Source organism: Dasypus novemcinctus, chromosome 12, assembly GCF_030445035.2.
Source record: "Dasypus novemcinctus isolate mDasNov1 chromosome 12, mDasNov1.1.hap2, whole genome shotgun sequence".
Taxonomy (NCBI): Eukaryota; Metazoa; Chordata; class Mammalia; order Cingulata; family Dasypodidae; genus Dasypus; species Dasypus novemcinctus.
Window position 1 is genome coordinate 84,195,539 of NC_080684.1, and position 14,319 is coordinate 84,209,857.

Below are 14,319 nucleotides of genomic sequence, written 5' to 3' on the forward strand. Positions count from 1 at the left end.
TCAATGAAGACCTAAACAAAAGGAAAGACATTCAGCATTCATGAATTGGAAGACTTAATATCGTGAAGACGTCAATCTCAATCAAAATGATTTATATGGAATGCTTCACGAATTTAAGTGTCATCCTTGCGCAGGGGCCATGCTAATCTTCTCTGTATCATTCAATTTTAGTATATATGCTGCTAAAGCGAGCACCCAAACTGATTTAAAGATTCAATGCAAGGCAATCAAAATTCCAACAGCCTACTTTAAAGAAACAGAAAAGGCAATTACCAAATTTTCTTGGAAAGGAAAGTGCCCCAAATAGCTAAAAGCATTCTTAAAAAGAAGAGCAACCTGGCAGGAATTTTACTGCCTGACCTTGAAACACATTACAAAATGACAGTGGTAAAACAGCTTGATACTGGCATAAAATTTTTTAAAAAGACACATTATCAGTGGAATAAAATTGAAAGTGCTGAAATATACCCTCACCTCTGCAGTCAAGTGGTTTTTGACAAACCTACCAAGTCACATTGATGGAACAAAACAGACTCTTCAACAAATGGTACTGGGAGAGCTGAATATTTATAAACAAAGGAATGAAAGAGGACCCCATCTCACTCCCTATACAATAATCAACTCAAAATGTATCAAAGACTTAATATAAAAGCCAGCACCATAAAACTACTAGAAGAAATAGTAGGGAAACATCTTAAATACCTTAAGATTTCTTGGACTTTATACCCAAAGCACATGCAACAAAAGAAAAAATAGATAAATGGGGCCTTCTCAAAATTAAAAATTTTCACACTTCAAAGGGCAATGTCAAAAAGGTGAAAATGTAATCAACACAGTGGGAGAAAACACTTGGAAATCACATGTCTGATAAAGGTTTAATATCCATGATACATAAAAGAGATGTTACAACTCAACCGTTAAAAGACAAATGACCTGATTAAGAAATGGGCAAAAGACTTGAATAGACATTTGTCCAAAGACAAAACACAAACAGCAAAAACATACATATATATGAAAAAATGTTCAACATCACTAATGATTAGGGAAATGCAAACCAAAACTACAATAAGATATCATTTCATACCTATTAGAACATCTACTATTAAAAAGACAGAGAACTAAAAGTGTTGAAGAGGATGTAGAGACACAGGAAAGCTTATTCACTGTTGGAGGGAATGCAGAATGGAAAAACCACTATGGAGGACTGTTCAGCAGTTCCTAAAGAAGATGAATATAGATTTGTCATAGGACCCTGCAATACCACTACTGGGTATATTCCCAGAAGAACTGAAAGCAGTGACATAAACAGACATTTGTACACCAATGTTCACAACGGCATTATTCACAATTGCCAAAAGATGGAAACAATTCAGGTGTCCATCAACCAATGAATGGACTGTGGTGTATTCATATGATGGAATACTGTGCAGCTGTAAGAAGAAATGAAGTCATAAAACATGTGACAACATGGATGAACCTGGAGAACATTAGGCTGAGTAAAGCAAGCCAGAGAGAAAAGGACAAATACTGTATGACTGTGTTACTGTGAACTAAATATATTGTGTAACATATTGTATGATTCCATTTATATATAACATCAATATAAATCAATTTATAAAGATAAAAAAAATAATTAGCTAAAAAATAAAAGTAACAGAGATTATGGCAATGAAAGACACAATAGGAAAGATCAAAAACACATCAGAGTGGAGCAGATGTGGCTCAAGTGGTTGAGTGCCTGTTTCCCACATGGGAGATCCAGGTGTCTCCTAAAAAAAAACAAAAGTTAACAACAAGGAAAACAAATGAAAAAACCAACTCAGGGGAGCCAATGTGGCTCAATGGTTGAGCACTGGCTTCCCACATATGAGGTCCCAGGTTCAATCCCTGGCCCCATACACACATTAGAGGTCTATAACAGAGACTCGCAATGACAGAAGAAAGAATGAGTGATACAAAAGACAGAATGCCTGCAATTGAAGAGAGAAAAGAATGTGCTCAGGGAACTGAATGATACCATGAAACACAAGATACATGTCATGGAAGTTTAAGAAAAATAGAAAGAAAATGGGGGATCCACCACCCCAGGCAAGGGGAGAAAGAGAGAGATAGCTTAAGGCTGACTCATCTTTTGACCTACAAATTTGGCCTGCTGTATCCCACGAGTCCTTCCATGACAGGTGTGTCTGCTCCGTTGTTTGCCTTGAGAGCTGGCTTGGGACTAAAGAGATCCAGGACTAAGGAGATCTGACCTCCCAATCTACCTCTCTACTAACCAGGACTAATTGTTTAGGGCACATCAACCCAGGAAAGGGAAGAAAGAAGGAAACAACCAAAGGCTGATTCAGCTTTGGGTCCACAGACTTGGTCTGCTGTGTCCCACAAGCCCTTGAAGGTGGGGAGAGACTGCACCATTGTTTGTCTTGGGAGCAAGCTCAGAATTAAAGAGATCAGGGACTAAAGAGATCCAACCCTCCCAATCTCCCTCTCTACTAATCTGGACTGATTGTTAACAACACAGAAGGGGATGGAGCACACACAATGAGCTCAAACAATGAGGGGTGGGATAAATATATAAATAAAATAAATCTTTTACAAAAACACACACATTAGAAGTTGTAGCAGCAGTTTGATATTATTGATGATTTCCAAAAAGAAATATTGGATTATGTCTGTAAACTGATCTTTTCCTCTGGGCATATTAGATTATACTGGATTCAGAGGTTTACCTGATTAAGTAATCCAATAAACCTCTTGTGCCAGTAGGGCATTGAGTCCCCACCCACCAAGGGGTGGAGACTCACAGATAAAAGGCATGGCAAAGGACAAAGTTGAGGGTTTTTGATGTTGGGAGTTTGATGCTGAAGCCTTAAGCTGGAGCCCCAGGAAATAAGCACACGGAGGAAACAGAAGCAAGCCCCAGGAAGGGAGGAACCCAGGAAGCCTGAACCCTGGCAGACATCGGCAGCCATCTTATCCCAACACATGAAAATAGACTTTGGTGAGGGAAGTAACTTATGCTTTATGGCCTGGTATCTGTAAGCTCCTACCCCAAATAAATACTCTTTATAAAAACCAACCAATTTCTGGTATTTTGCAGCAGCACCCCTTTGGCTGACTAATACAGAGGCATACAGCAGCAGACTAGAAATGATACAAGAAAGAATAAATGACACTGAAGACAGAACAGCTGAAATTGAAGGAAGAAAACAGAGAGAGCCAAGAATGGAAAATATTGTACAGGAGCTCAGGTTGTTGAATGACAACACAAAACACAATAACATATGTTTCATGGGAGTTCCAGAAGGAGAAAAGAAGAGAAAAGGGGCGGAGAGACTATTTAAGGAAATAAACTTCACAACTCCCAGGAAAGTTAGGGATAGAAAGACAAAGAACTTAAACAACAAATCTGAGGTACCAAACTCCCGCCGTGGCTGGGAAGGGATCCCTTCCCCCACCTCTTAGACATTAAGATGGGATAAAACCCCTGGCTCACTGCAGCAGACTGAGAGAAGAACAGGCATCTTCCTCTCTGTCAGCTGTTACAAGGGAAAAGGGGGGTTTTCTTCAGTTAATTTGGCCAGCAGAGCCCACTTTGAGTATTGGCTATGGCCAGACCAAACTACAGGAAAAACAGAGACTGGAACACCCCCGTGGAAAGGTGCAGCAATGAGTGCCATGTACTGGTCCAGTCTTGAAAGTGCATGAACAATAACTGTTTTTGATTCTTTCTGTACCCAAACTCCTAGGACAAAATCTGCCCACCATTAATGAGTCCCTGGCATGATTTTGATAACTTCAGCTTGGAAATTTTAAAGACTTAGAATAAGTTGAACCAAATATCATAGAAGAGTTTTCACATAATAATAATAGGCAAGAGGGAGTAATTTCACCAAATGTATAGATGCCTAGACAGCAGGAAAAAATTACAAGCCATACTAGGAAACAAAAGCAATGGCACAGAAAAAGGAACAAACCAAATATTCTGAAGAGATACAGGATTTAAGACAATCATGATAATCACATGACTCTCCTAAATCAAGTCAAAGAACTGAAAGAAAGTATGACTAAAGAGATAAAGGATATTAAGAAGACACTGGGTGAACAAAAAGAACAATTAGAAAGCTTGCAAAGAAAAGTAACAGACCTTATGGGAATAAAAGACATGATGGATAAGATTAAAAATACATTAAAATTGAATGGCTCAAAGACAGAATCAGTAATTCTGAAGACAGAACACCTGAACTGGAAAAGACAAAACAGAAACAGAATGGAAAAAATGGAACAGAGTCCCAGGGAACCGTATGCCAATGTGAAACACATATACACACTTTCAGTGCCCCAGAAGAAGAGGAGAATGGAAAAGGAGCAGAAATAATATTTGAGGAAATAATGACCAAAACTTCCCTACCCCTACAAAGGACAAAAAATATTAACATCCAAGAAGGATAACATACTCAAACAGAATAAACCCAAAGAGATCTCCCCCTAGATACCTACTATTCAGAATGGCAAATATCAGAGATAAAGACAGGATTCTGAAAGCAGCAAGAGAAAAGCAAAACATTGCATACAAGGGAACCTCAATAAGATTAAATGCCAACCTCCCATCAGAAAAAATGGAGTAGAGAAGAAAGTAGTATGATGTGTTTAAGGTAATGAAAGAGAAAAAACTGCCAGCCATGAATTCTGTATCTGGCAAAGCCGTCCTCCAAAATTAATGTGCATTCAAAGTCTTCACAGACAAAAACTGATAGAATGTGTTACCCAGAAAGCCAGAATTACAAGAGATATTAAAGAGAGTATGCAGCAGACTGAAAGGAAAACAAGGGCAAAAAACTTGGAGAAGAGTGTAGAAATGAAGATTATTAGCAAGGGTAAATTACAGGGTAAAAAGACAATAGAATGATATGACAACAAAACACCAAAGGACAAAATGGATGAAGTAAGTAATGCCTCTACAACAACATTGAATGTTAATGGCTTGAACTCCTCAAATAAAAGACATAGATTGATAAAATGGATTTAAAAATATGAGCCATCTATATGCTGTCTACAAGAGACTCACCACAGATACACAAAGAGGTTAAAAGTGAAAGGATGGTCATGTATGAATGATATACTTCAATAAAAAATTTAAAAAAAATTTTTTTTAAGTGAAAGGTTGAAAAAAGATATTCCATACAAATAGTAACCAAAAAAGAGCTGGAGTGGCAATACTAAAATCAGACAAAATAGATTTTAAATGAAAACTCTTATAAGAGATGAAGAAGGTCATTATATATTAATAAAAAGGGCAATTCACCAAGAAGAAATAACTATACTAAATATTTATGTGCCTAACCTGGGTGACCCAACACACATGAGGCACACACTGAAAAAACTGAAGGGAGAAACAGATGTCTCTACAATAATAGTTGGAGACTTCAATACGCCACTCTCAGTATTGGACAAAACATATGGACAGGATAAAGAAACTGAGAGCTTGAAAAATATGATCAAAGAACTAGAACAAACAGACATCAATAGAGCACTGTACCCCAAAATAGCAAGATATTCATTCTTTTCAAGCCCTCATGGATCCCTTTTCAAGCACTTGTGGATCCTTTTCCAAGATAAACGATATGTTGGGTCACAAGACAAGTCTCAATAAATTTGAAAAGACTGGAGTTACACAAAACACTTTCTCTTATCATAATGGAATAAAGCTGGAAATCAATAATGCATGGCAAAATGAAAAATTCATAAATATATGGAGATTAAACAATACCCTAATACATACTAATAACATAATAACCAGTGGGTCAAAGAAGAAATTGCAAGAGAATTCAGCAAATATTTTGAGACAAACAAAAATAATAACGTGACATACCAAAGCCTATGGGACACTGCAAAGGCAGTGCTGAGAAGGAATTTTATAACCCTCAATGCTCACATTAAAAAAAGAGCTAAAATTGAAAAATTGACTGCACATGTGGATGAACTAGGAAATGAATAAGAAACTCATCCCAAGCCAAGCGAAAGGAAAGAAATAATAAAGATCAGAGCAGAAATAAATGAACTTGAGGGAAAAAAAACACAATAGGATCAACAAAACCAAAAGTTGGTTCTTTGAGAACATGAACAAGACTGACAAATCCTTACCTAGACTGACAAAAAAGAAGAAAAGACACAAAATAATAAAATGCGAAGTGAGAGAGGACATTATCACTGAACCCACTGAAATAAAAGAATTCATAAGCAGATACTATGCACAATGGTATACCAAAAACTAGATAATGTAGATGAGATATAAAGAAGACGGACAAATTCCTAGAAACACACAAACCACATACACTGATCTTAGAAGAAATAGAAGACCTCAGCAAACCAATCACAAGTGAAGAGAGTGAAACAGTCATCAAAAACCTACCAAAGAGGTAAGTGAACTTGGCTCAATGGATAGAGCATCCGCCTACCACACGGGAGGTCCACAGTTCAAACCCAGGGCCTCCTTGACCTGTGTGGACCTGGCCCATGCACAGTGCTCAGGCGTGCAAGGAGTTCCACGCCATGCTGGGGTGTCCCCCATGTAGGGGAGCCCCATGCACAAGGAGTGTGCCCAATAAGGAGAACCATCCAGCGCAAAACAAAGTTCAGCCTGCTCAGGAACAGCAGCCGTATACACGGAGAGCTGACACAGCAAGATGACGCAACAAAAAGAGACGCAGATTCCTGGTGCCACTGACAAGAATAGAAGCGGACACAGAAGAACACACAGCAAATGGACACAGAGAACAGACAACTGGGATGGGATGGGGGGGTGGGGGCAGGGAGAGAAATAAATAAAATCTTTAAAACAAAACAAACATCAACAAAATAAAAACCTACCCAAGATTAAAGCCAGGAACCAGATGGCTTCACAGGTGAATTCTACCAATCATAATACCAATTCTGCTCCAGCTTTTCCAAAAACTTAAACAGGAAAGAAGGCTGCCAAACTCATTCTGTGAAGCCAACATCACCCTAATACCAAACCAAATAAAGATAATATGAAAAAAGACAATTACAAACCAATATCTCTAATGAATATAGATGCAAAAATCCTCAGCAAAACACTAACAAACCAAATATCCAAAAGCACATTAAAAGAATTATACTGTCCTGCATGACATTGCAATGACAGAAATAGGCCATTATATATTTTGTCATAACTTACAAAATTGTGCAGGACAAAGTGTAAATTACAATGTAAACTATAATCCACAGTTAGTGGCAATGCTTCAATATGTGTTCATCAATTGTAACAAACGTACCACATTAATGAAGTATGTTGTTAGTGTGGGAAAGTGTGGGAGGAATAGGGGGTGGGGCATATGGGAATCCCCTATAATTTTTATGTAATCTAAAGTTTCTTTAAAATATATAAATAATTTATACACCACAATCAAGTAGGTTTATCCCAGGTATACAAGGGTGGTTCAACACAAAAACATCATTTACTGCAATAAACCATATTGATACGTTGAAGAAGAAAAATGGCATGATCCTCTCAATTGATGCAGAAAAGGCATTTGACAAAACACAGCACTCTTTCTGGATAAAAAAACTTTACAAAAAATAGAAATAGAAGGAAGATTTCTCAACATGGTAATACATATATGAAAAACCTACAGCTAGCATTATAATTCAATGGTAAAAGACTGAAAGTTTTCCCCCAGAGATCAGGAACAACACAAGGACACTCACTGTCACCAGGGTTATTCAGTATTACGCTACAGCTGTAGCAATTAGACTAGATAAATAAAAGGGAGAATGTGGCAAGATGGCGTCTGAGTGAGTACACTCTTGCTATCTCTCCTGCAAAAAAAACCAGCTCAGAGGGGACAGAATCCTGCCCAAGTGAGCTGTTTTGGGAATGCACAAAGCAGGTTTCTGGACATCAATCTGGAGAGAGTGGGAAAAAGGTGTTTGCTCAAAGTAAAACAGGGAGTTTCTGGCACTTGTGCCCGAAGCTGTGGGAAGCCTAAACCCTTCCCCTAGGGCTGATAGCTGCAGCATTCCCTGAATACCACCAGTCGCACCATGGCATTTCCAAGTCCCTTGTTCCCCACGAAACCCGCGATCACCAAACCAGCAAACCTCAAATCCTGCATTCCCCATATCCCATGTTCCCTGAATCCAGCACCCCCCAAACCCCAGCATTCACCGAGTCCGCATGTCTCGGACAAACTCTAAGAGTGTGAAGGTTCTGGTGAGGGGTGCAGAGGAGCCCAAGGAGTGCAGGTTCAATTGTCTGGTCCCCTCTTTTTTGAGCTTGAAGGAGCATGTCAGCTGGCTTGGGGAGAGGCTAGGAAGAGAGGAGAGGTGAATTTGCTAAGTCAGCCCCATTAAACTAAATGCCCTGGGATAGGGAAACTTGCTCTAGGAGAAGATGGAGTCAGGCAATTAATTATTCCTGTGCAACACAGCTAAGGGAGGGAGTCAGTAGGATGTGTTTGGTAGGCTTCCAATAGTATATTTAGGGTTCCCGGCAAGGTATGGGTGCTAGCTCTCAAAGAGAGTGAAAATCATTATTTTCTGTGGCAAGTTGGTTCACCAGGGTACCATTTGAATCTCGGAGGGGAGCTCTCACATGGGCTTCCTGCTACCCTGGGAGAGAGAAGTGAAGAAGGGAGAAAGCGGAAAGACAGATTCCTAAGCAATTTGTTCAAATGCAAAGAGGACGGCTTGCTTGAGGGCTTGTCTGGTTTTTCTGTTGTTGTTGTCTTGTCTTTCCTTTCTCTTTATTTCCCCACCTCCCTTTTTTTTCTTCTTTTTTCTTTTCCTTTTTTCTATTAGGTGCTGCAGGTAGTGTTTCTTGTTTGCTATGCTTCCTCATCCTCTGTTTCCTCTTTTCTGTGTCTACTGATTTTGCTACCAATGCTATCGCCTTTCCTTTACATTTTTCTATCTTCCATTTTCTGTTTTTCCTTCCAGATTCTACCTCTCCTTGTTTAGCCCCCAATTCTTCTGGCTTTTTATTTCTAATACCTCTATTCTGTTTTCTATCTTTTATTCACTCTTTATGTTATTGTCATTCCTTTCTCTTTCCCTATCTCTTAATCACACTGGACTTTCAATTCATACTATATTCTTCTCCATATTCAGTTTCTCATCTCACAGTAGGTACACCACTTTTTTACTGTTATAACTCTACACAGTTTACATGAGTTTAATATTCATTCTCCTAGGTCTTACATGGGTATTCTGATGATATTTACTATCAATATAACTATTATACTTTTTCTTTTCTTACCTCTTTTGCTTTCCTTGGCACTAATCTTTTTCCTTCAAGAGAACTTAGACAATGACAAGGAAATATAATAAGAAGAACAAAGTGTCAAAGAGAAGACTTAACACATACCAAAAAAAAAAAAAAAAAAAGCACCTAAATAAACCCTGAAACTAGAGAGAGAAGCTAATCAGTTGAACAAACCCATCAAGATAAAATGATGACCATGACCAGACAGCAACAAAAAATTACAAACCATACCAATAATCAGGAAGACATGGCCCAATCCAATGAACAAACTAAAAACCAGGAGAGGAGCAGAACATCAAACAACTAATCAAAGCTCTTCAAATAAATATCATGGGCCAACTTAATGAAGTGAAAGACGAGAACAAGGATATTAAGAAAACACTTGGGGAGCATACAGAAGAAATTATAAACATGCACAAAAAGATAACAGATATGATGGCGATGAATGGCACAATTCAAGAAATCAAAAATACACTCTCAGCAAATAAAAGCAGATTTGAAGAGATAGAGGAAAGAATTAGTGATGTGGAAGACAGTACATCTGAAATCAAACAGATAGTAGAACTGATTGATAAAAAGATAGAAAAAATACAGCAGGAACTTAGGGGTCTGAATAACAACACAAAATGCACAAACATATGCATTATAGGAATCCCAGAAGGGGAAGAAGGGAAAGGGAACAGAAGGGGTGTTGGAGGAAGTAATGGCTGAAAATTTCTCAAACCTATTGAGGGAGATGGATGTACATGTCCGGGAAGCGCAACACACCCCAAACAGCATAAATCTCAACAGGTCTTACCCCAAGACTTGTCAAATTATCCAATGCTCAAAACAAAGAGAAAATACAGAAGGCAGCAAGAGAAAAAGAGAACCATCACATACAAGGGAAGCTCAATAAGATTAAGTGCTGATTTCTCATCTGAAACCATGGCAGCAAGAAGGCAGTGGTATGACATGGTCAAGGTACTAAAAGAAAAAAATTACCAGAATTTTTACCAGAATAACCAGAATACAAGAATATTCCACCCAGCAAAGGGGGCATTCGAAAATGATGGAGAGGCGGCAGACTTGGCCCAGTGGTTGGGGCGTCTATCTACCATATGGGAGGCCCGCGGTTCAAACCCCGCGCCTCCTTGACCTGTGTGGAGCTGGCCCACACATAGTGCTGATGTGCACAGGGAGTGCCGTGCCACGCGCAAGGAGTGCACCCGTAGGGAGAGCCGCCCAGCGCAAAAAAAAGTGCAGCCTGCCCAGGAATGGCGCCGCACACACATAGAGCTGACACTGCAAGATGAGGCAATGAAAAGAAGCACAGATTCCCATGCCATTGACGACAACAGAAGTGGACAAAGAAGACGCAGCAAATAGACACAGGGGGCAGACAGCCGGGGTAGGGGGGGAGGGGAGAGAAATAAATAAATAAATAAATCTTTAAAAAAAAATGATGGAGAGATCCAAATATTCACAGATAAACAGAAACTAAGAGAGGATGCCAACAAGAAACCTGCCCTTCAAGAAATACTAAAGGGAGTTCTGCAGGAGGAAAGAAAAAAACAGATAAGACAGAATTGGAGGAGAGTATAAGAACAACTAAAAAGACAAAAAGAGAAATAAAAACAACATTTGACATATATAAATCCAAAGACAGTATTGCTAATGTAAGTAATTCCTTGAGAGTAACAACACTAAATGTCAATAGATTAAACTCACCTGTCAAGAGACATAGATTCACAGAAGGGATAAAGAAATATGACCTGTCTATATGCTGTCCACAAGAAACCCATTTTAGATCCAGGGACTCAAGGAAGTTGAAAGTGAATGGCTGGAAAACCATCTTATAAGCAAACAATAACCAAAAAAGGGCAGGAGTAGCTATATTAATATCGGACAAAATAGACTTGAAATGCAAAACTATTGTGAGAGACAAAGATGGACACTCATATTAGTAAAAGGGGTAATCTACCAAGAAGAAAAAACAATCATAAACATTTATGTACCTATCCAGGGTGCTTCAAAATACATGAGGCAAACACTAGAAAAACGAAGTGGAGAAATAGATGTCCCTACAATTAAAGTGGGGGACTTGAATACACCATTATCATCATTAGACAGAACATCTCAACAGAGGATCAATAAAGAACAGAGACCTTGAATAATACATTAAAGGAGCTACACCTAATAGATCCTTTAATGTATTATACATAACATTACACTCAAATACAGCAGGATATACATACTTCTCAAGCGTACATGGATCATTCTCCAGGATAGACCACATGCTAAGCCAAAGAACAACTCTCAACAAGTTCAGAAAGATTGAAATTACACAAAGTAATTTCTCTGACCACAATGGAATGAAGCTGGAAATTAGTGCAGGGCAGAGAACCAGATTAGGCACAAAGATATGGAAGTTAAATAACACACTCTTAGACAATCAGTGGGACAAGGAGGAAATTGCAAAAGAAATCAGTAACTACCTTGAAACGAATGAAAATGACAACACAATGTATCAAAACAAATGGGATGCAGCAAAAGCAATGCTGAGAGGGAAGTTTATAGCCAAAAAATGTCTATATTAAAAAAAAAGAAGATAGAGCTAAAATCAAAGACCTAACTGCACACCTGGAGGAATTAAAAAAAGAACAACAAACTAATCTCAAAGCAAGAAGAAAGAAGGAAATCACAAAGATTAGAGCAGAGCTAAATGAAATTGATAATAAGAAAGTGCTAGAAAAAAATTAGCAAAACCAAAGCTGGTTCTTTGAGAAGATTTATAAAATTGACAAACCCTTAGCTAGACTACCAAAGAAAAAAAGGGAGAAGATGCAAATACATAAAACAAGAAACAAGGAAGGGTATATCACCACTGATCCCACAGAAAAAAAGACTATCATAAGGATACTTTGAAAAATTGTATGCCAACAAGATGGATAACTTAGATGAAATGGACAAATTCCTAGAAACGCACAAGCAGCCTACGTTAACAAAAAAAGAAACTGATGAACTCAACAAACCAATCACAAGTAATGAGATAGAATTAGTCATCAAAAACCTCCTAAGTAAGATAGCTTCACAGGTGACTTCTACCAAACATTCCAGAAAGAATTAACACCGAAAGAATTAAATTCTTCCAAAAAACAGAAGGGGAGGGAACATTGCCTAACTCATTCTATGATACCAACATCACTCTGGATACCAAACCCATACAAAGACGCCACAAGAAAGGAAAACTATAGACCAATCTCTCTAATGAACGTAGATGCTAACATCCTCAATAAAATGCTTGCTAATCGTATTCAACACATCAAACAAATTATGCACCATGACCAAGTGGGTGTCATCCTGGTATACAAGGATGGTTCAACCTAAGAAAATCAAACAATGTAATATACCACATTAACAGATCAAAAGAAAAATCACATGATCATCTCTATTGATGCAGAAAAGCATTCAACAAAATACAGCACCCTTTCCTGATAAAAAAAACACTTCAAAGATAGGAATAGAAGGAAACTCCTCAACATGATAAAGGGCATATATGAAAAACACACAGCTAATACCATATTCAATGGTTAAATGCTAATAGCTACCTCTCTAAGAACTGGAACAAGAAAAGGATGCCCACTGTCACTGCTCTTATTTAACATTATGTTAGAAGTACTTGCTAGAGCACTTAAGCAAGAAAAAGATAAAAAGACATCCAAATTCGAAAGGAAGTAGTAAAAATTTCACTATCTGCAGATGACATGATCCTATATATAGAAAGCCCTGAGAATTCTACAACAAAGTTTCTAAAGCCTACAAATGAGTTCAGTAAAGTGGCAGGTTATAAGATTAATGTGCAAAATTCAGTAGCATTTCTGTACACCAATAATGAGCAACCTGAGGAGGAAATCAACAAAAAAAATTCCATTTACAATAGCACTAAAAGAATCAAATACCTAGGAATAAATTTAACTAAAGATGTAATTGACTCATATGCAGAAAACTACACAAAATTGTTCAACTAAATCAAAGAAGACCTAAATAAATGGAAAAATATTTCCTGCTCATGGATAGGAAGATTAAACATCATTAAGATGTCTATCCTACCCAAACTGATTTACAGATTTAATGCAATCCCAATAAAAATTACCCCAGCATTTTTTACTGAATTGGAAAAGCTAACTATGAAATTTATGTGGAAGGCCAAGGGGCCCCAAATAACCAAGACATACCGAAAAAGAAAAATGAAATTGGAGAAATCATACTACCTGACTTCTAAACATACTACAAAGCTACAGTGGTCAAAACTGTATGGTATTGGCACAAAGAAAGACATACTGACCAATGGAACAGAATTGAGAGTTCTGATATTGATCCTTGCATATACCATCAACTAATATTCAACAAGGCCACCAAGACCATTGAACTGGGAGAGAATGATTTCTTTAAAAAATGGTGCTTGGGGGAAGTGGACTTGGCCCAGTGGTTAGGGCATCCGTCTACCACATGGGAGATCTGCAGTTCAAACTCCAGGCCTCCTTGACCTGTGTGGAGCTGGGCCGTGCACAGTGCTGATGTGCGCAAGGAGTGCCCTTCCATGCAGGGGCGTCCCCCACATAGGGGAGCCCCATGCGCAGGAGTGCACCCCATAAGGAGAGCTGCCCAGTACAAAAGAAAGTTCAGCCTGCCCAGGAATGGTGCTGCACACACAGAGACCTGACACAACAAGATGACGCAATGAAAAGAAACACAGATTCCAGTGCCGCTGACAACAACAGAAGTGGACAAAGAAGAACACGCAGCAAATAGACATAGAGAACAGACAACTGGGGAGGGGGGGCAGAGGAGGCGGGGCAGGGGAGAGAAATAAATAAATAAATCTTTTTTAAAATGGTGCTTGGAGTACTGGATATCTATATCCAAAAGAATGGGAGCAGATCCCCATCTCACTCTTTATACAATAGTAGCTCAAGATGGATCAAAGATCTAAATGAATGAGCCAAGACCATAAATATCCTGAAAGATAATGTAGGGAAGCATCTACAAAATCC

General features: G+C 38.5%; 1 protein-coding gene and 1 non-coding gene across 14 annotated transcripts in view; both read right to left on the bottom strand.

Moving 5' to 3' along the window:
• BLTP3B (bridge-like lipid transfer protein family member 3B) overlaps positions 1-14,319 on the bottom strand; it is a 147,262-nt gene that overhangs the window by 101,865 nt on the left and 31,078 nt on the right. The window lies entirely within an intron of this gene.
• LOC111766744 (U6 spliceosomal RNA) lies at positions 90-195 on the bottom strand. Its single transcript, XR_002798709.1, has one exon. It is a non-coding gene; the product is annotated as a U6 spliceosomal RNA (small nuclear RNA).